General features: G+C 43.8%; 1 pseudogene; it reads right to left on the reverse strand.

Annotated features, from left to right (window-relative positions):
- Window positions 1-2,032: 2,032 nt before the first annotated feature.
- Window positions 2,033-5,491, reverse strand: LOC101387675 (leukocyte immunoglobulin-like receptor subfamily A member 5; annotated as a pseudogene).
- Between the last annotated feature and the right edge of the window lie 509 nt (window positions 5,492-6,000).

Consider the following 6,000-nt stretch of genomic DNA (forward strand, 5'->3'; position numbering starts at 1 on the left):
GTGGAAGGTCACTTTTATCATTATGTAATGCCCATCTTTGTCTCTCATTATCTTTTCTTGTCTTGAAGTCTGCTTTGTCTGATATAAGTATGGCTACACCTGCTCTGTTTTGCTTGCCATTTGTCTGGACTATCATCTTCCCTCCCTTCACTCTGAGCCTATGTTTGCCTTTCAGCTGAGATGTGTTTCCTGGAGATAGCATAGTAAATTGGGTCTTGTTTTTTAATCCATCCAGCCACTCTGTCTTTTGATGGGTGAATTCAATCCATTTATGCTTAGAGTGATTATTGATATGTGAGGGCTTACTGTTGTCATTTTATCTTTCATTTTCTGAATGCTTTACATTTCCATTGTTTCTTTTTCCTTCTATTTCTGTCTGCCATTTCAGTTGGTGATTTTCTGTGATGTTTTTCTCTGTTTTCTCTTTATTAATACTTTGTGACTTTGCTCTGATTTTTTGTTTTGTGGTTACCATGAGGTTCATATAAAAGATCTCATCAATGTGATAGTCCCTTTTCTGATAGCCTCTTATCATCATTAGCCTAAGTAGGTTCCAACTGTGTCCTCTTCCCCTTGTATGTTTTTGTTGTCACCAATTATTTTTTTGTGTTGTGAGTTTGTGACCAAACTGAAGTGGTTATATGTATTTTTGATGCCTTCTTTTCCTTTAGCCTTTGTGTTATAATTAAGTGTATACTAACCTATTCTGATACAGAGCTACAATTTTCTGATTCTTTCTGTCTATTTATCTCTTTGCTCAAAGCTTAGTAAACTTTTGTTTTTTGTTTCGGGTAGGAGGTCTCCTTTCAACATTTCTTGTAGGCAAGTCTAGTGGTGATGAACTCCCTCAGCTTTTGTGTGTCTGGGAAAGCCTTTATTTCTCCTTCATCTCTGAAAGATAATTTTACTGGATAGAGTATTCTTGGCTGATAGTTTTTGCCTTTCAGTGTTTTGAATGTTTCATTGCACTCTCTCCTAGCCTATAAGTTTTCTGCTGAGAAATCCACTGAAAGACTGATGAGGGTTCCTTTGTAGTTTATTTTCTTCTCTCTTGCTGCCCTTAATATTTTTCTTTGTGATTGACTTTTGACAGTTTTAATATTATATGCCTTTTAGAGGTCTTTTTGCAGTGAGGTAATTAGGAGTTCTATTGGTTTCATGTACTTGCATTTCCAGTTCTTTTGCCAGGTTTGGGAAGTTCTCAGCTATTATTTCTTTGAATAAGCCTTCTGCTCCTTTCTGCTTCTCTTCTCTTCCTGGGATACCTATAATCCTCATGTTACTGTTCCTCATTGATTCAGGTATTTCTCATAGAATTTCTTCATTTTCTAAAAATCTTAGTTCTTTCCCCTCCTCCACCTGAATCATATCTATGTTTGTGTATTTGAACTTACTGATTCTCTCCTCCACGTGGTCTACTCTATTTTTTACACTTTTGACATTATTTTTCATCTCATTAATTGTGTTCTTCATCTCCAGAATTTCTGTGTGTTTTTTTTAGAGTTTCAGTCTTTTTGTTGAAGTACTCCTTGTGTTCATTACTTTTATTCCTGAGCTCTTTGAACTGTCAGTCTGAGTTTTCTTATAACTCGTTGAGTTCCTTTATGACAGGTATTTTGAATTCTCTGTCAGTTAGATTGTAATCTTCTGTGACTTCAAGTTTAGCGTCCAGAGAGTTGTCACTCTCCTTCTGTTCTGCCATGTTACAGTAGATGTTCATGGTGTTTGATGAATTGATCCTCTGCTGGCACATTTGTGGTAGTAACCACCTTTCTTATTTGGACACAGATTTGTTTACTTTTGTTCTCGGCTGTGTCGGTTGTATTTGAGAGCCTGCACTTTCCACAGTCCACTGCCTCTGTCAGAGGTGTTGTCAGTGCCCTCCTTGTGTCCCATTTGACTCTGAGGTTGCTGGTGCCTTGCTGCTTATGATGTCACTGCCGTCTCAGGTGTCGCCACTGGTGTTAGGGGCTGCAAACACTTCTACTGCTTCTAGAGTTACCTGGATCTCGTGTCCGCTATTGGCTTTCTGTCAGCTCTCCATGGGCTCATGTTTTGCTGCTGCTCCTGGGTTGTCTGGAGGTGTTGGCTGCACCACTGCCAGGGGTGCCGGGTTCACAGATGTCTGTTCCTGTTGGGGGCCAAGGAACCTGGAGACTGGTATTCAGCCCCTGCTGGTTGTAGAGCTGATGTCAGGGGTGACACCACTGGTGGCTGGGTCGCCAGTTCCACTGTGGTTCCTGAAGCCTCTGGTTTCAGGCTTCAGATGTACAGATGAATGGATCTCTTATGCTTCCTGTTGTGCTATGTAGGGAATATTCTGTTGATCATTGGATATCCAGTTGGTTATAACTTAGAGAGGAGCAGCAGAGGGAACAACTCACTCCACTATGATGCTGACATCACCTGAGATAAACATGTATTTCCGTCATTACACCTATATGATGGAGTGTTCTCCACAAATGTGAAATAATTGAATTCTAACCCTTACCGTGTTTTCATTTTATGATGCTTTCATGAGGGAAGATTTCATATAATCTTCACAAAAACAGTAGTAGATTCGATTATTGCTCCAAATTATTTAGTCAGCTGTTACTTCATCAGATTCTAAGGACTTAGTAGCCACAGGAAGAATCATATATAGTTCTACAAATTCAGAAACATTTCCTACTTCTGCTAGAAGTTCCATTTGTTTGTCATGTATCACTAGCATCTTCATGGCCTGTCTAATTATGCTCAGTTAAATCAGATCCCCGTGTTTGTATCCTTTGGTCACACCCTGAGACTAAAGAAACATGGTTTAGAGGTGGTAATTTGAGATGTCTGTGGCTGAGGAGAAGGGGTTTCCCCAGGACTGAGAAGATAATTTAAGGTTCCAACTCAGAGGAAGGGGCAGATGTGTCAAAAGTGTTTAGACAGGGCTTTCCTTTCTCTGACACTAAGGGAAAATATTCACTTCTATCTATCTGTCTCTGCCTCTCTCATTACCTATCTTTTCTATCTATATATCTGTCATCTATCTATCTATCTGTCTGTCTATCTATCATAGATATATCTATCTCCATCTACTAGAGAATCAAAAGTGCATCCTTGAACACATCAGTCACTATTTTCTAGGAGAACCATTTCCAGGCACATTTATTAACGTTTCTTTGATCTCAAGCTATTCAGATTATACTTTTTGAAGGACAGTCCATAAGATTGAATGATTGAGTCTAAAACCTGCTGTCTCATGTTATACAGCTCCAGGACTAAGAATGATTTTTATATGGTTTAATGATTGAAAAATTCAAAAGAAAATCAATGTTTTGTGACACATGAAGATGATTTGAATTCACAATTTAGTATTGTAAACAAAGTTTTATTGGAACACAGCCATGCCCGCATGGTTATGTGTCACCTACAGTAGATTTTATGGCTCCATTTAAGGGCATCTTACAGCTGTAGCAGGCCTCAGCCAATAGGACCCCCAGGACCAAGAGAATCAGGCCAGCCAGGCTCATCTGGACTTGATTCTCTGCAGAAGCATGCCAAACAGCAGGCTCTGAGAGAAAAAGAATAGAAGGCCACAGAAGTGGTACGAAGGCCCATTCCGCTAATATACCCTAAAACTCAAGCCCATTAGTCCAGTTTACTGGTCTAGCATGTAAGCAACCCAGCCCACCCCCACAGTATAAGCAATTACTTACCATGATTTCCTCCTGTCATTATGGGTGTAGCGGTGATCCCATGAGGGAATTCTGGGGTCAAGAAAGACAGGAGTGGGGAACAGGGTGCCTCCCGTCTGCCCCACTGGAGCCCTGCCTGCTCTTTCCTTGCTATGTGTCTGTGATTAAACCACATACCCAGCAAACAGGGACTAGCCTCTTTGACATTCCATTGGCAAGTGAAGCTTCTCTCTACCTCATGCCTTTTGTACATGCTATGCCCTCTGCCTTCCTTGCTTCTTCTAAAGATTAGCAGTTACTCACCAGGTGAATGTCTGGGGTTCGTGGGATCAGGATCCACAGGAGCTTCTGCAAATGGGGATGAAATGGGAGTGGTTTTCCTTCTCTCTGCTCAGGCTCATTTCTACCCACATTCCCAATGACTACCCTGCCCTTCCCCAGCCCCCTGGCAGGTGGTAGGAGGGCTGCATTGTGGGTGAGGGGAGTGAGTTCCTCAGAGCTTCCTGTCTAAGCAGACGGTGGTGACACTGCCTTCCCACCCCACTGTCTCCTTTTTCCCATCACTGCTCCACCTGGACAGTGTCGGGTCTCTCGGAGGGGACAGGGTTGTGGTTGGGTTGTGACTTCCTCACCTCTGACTTGAAGCTGCAATGGGTCACTGGGGTGAGACCACACATAGGGGTAATTGCGGAGGGCACTGCAGCATCTGTATGTCCTGGGCTGTGTGGAGGAGACGTGATTCAAGAGGAAGACAGCATGAGGTCCACCACCCTTGGGAGTGGAGCTTTGGTCCTGGATGGTGAGAACATCGTCTTCTTCAATAAGAATAAATGCATCAAACTTGAGTGTTGAGAAACACTGTAACTTCACATTCTTCCCTGAAGCCACCACAGTGCCAGTCATGCTTGAGAGGGAGGGTTTGTCATAAGCTCCTGGGAAAGAAGGAAGTTTGGTGACAAAGAGCAGGGCCACACACATGCATTGTCCCTTTTTGTTCCCCAGGAGCAGATAGGGCTCTGGTTTCTATCCCCTCCTTGTCCCGCCCTGAGGAATCTGTCTCTGCATCACCCTCGATTCCTTCCTAAGGATAGGGGTTTTTGTCCTCTGTGCCTTTGTAACTGCAAAGTCTGGTTCTTCCCTCTGTAAAGGTGTCAGTCCTGGCTCTGCTGCCTCTGTGTACACTCACCGGACAACACCAGCTGCAGGGGTTGCTGAACTTGGCCCAGCTGTGTCCACTCTGATAGGAGCAGTGGTACAGCCCTGCTTGGTCTGGTGTCATCTCTGCAATACGCAAAATATTGGTAGTGTTAGACAGCAGTTGTTTCTCTGTGTCTGAGGGCTCAGGGCTTCCCACTTTAGATATCACATATGCTTTAGCTTCTGCAGGCCCTGGGCACAGGATGGTCACTGGCTCCTTGGACAGAACCATGGGTTCAGGCATAGCTGTTATAAGAGGTCAGGGAAGATTTTCTAGAAGAAAGGGAATGGATAATGGAATTACAGGTGTGTTTGTTTTTCACACCATCCTTCCACATCATCCTCTCTTACAGCCGCTGGTCGGATGCCGAGTCCTCTCCTCCCAGTTGCCAAGAGAGCTCATATCTGGCCTCATCCAGGAGCAGGGACTTGGGAGTATTAAGAGGAATACTCACTGTTCTGTGCCTGAGTGCTCTGGCCTCGATACAACCATGGAAGGAAACAGCGGGTGAGACAGCTCAGACTTTAGAACCACCAGACCTGTCCCCTGTAGTGTTGTATTTGTAGCCAGGCCCTTCTCTCCCAGACTCAGCAAGACAGAGCAGGCTGGGAAGAGCCAGCGACATGGTCCTGCATCCAAGTTATCCTGCTGGCCCCAGTGATGTGCTCTTATGAGGAACAGACTTCTCTGAAAGTGACACAGACCTCTAGGAAGTGTGGGATGGCCTTGCTCTCACCTCTAGAGTGAAGACATCCATATCCTCTTTCCTCCACCTGGGTGTGGCTTGCAGAAGTGCCTGACATCATGAAGACATAATCATCTGAACTTCAAACTGCAATCAGTCCAGGCTAATCCCTACTTTCCATCCACTGTTTCACATGACAACTTTAAACATTCTGTATAAAGTGAGTGGTAAGAGAAATCAGAGGCAAAGAGCAGGACAGTAATAATTCCCTGCCTGAGAGCTTCTCTGAAATACCAAATGAGCTCATGGTTCTTGCCTTTTACTGCTGAGCTTCCGTCTCTTTCTGTACAGCAGGGGGCAATGACAGTGAGTTTCTGAAAAGCTGTGCTCACAGTGTGTGCACGTTGTCTATAACAGGGGTTGCTAAAGAGACAATAGCATGATTATTA

This window comes from Ceratotherium simum, chromosome 33 (assembly GCF_057802395.1).
Source record: "Ceratotherium simum simum isolate JZ-2026a chromosome 33, ASM5780239v1, whole genome shotgun sequence".
Classification (NCBI taxonomy): domain Eukaryota; kingdom Metazoa; phylum Chordata; class Mammalia; order Perissodactyla; family Rhinocerotidae; genus Ceratotherium; species Ceratotherium simum.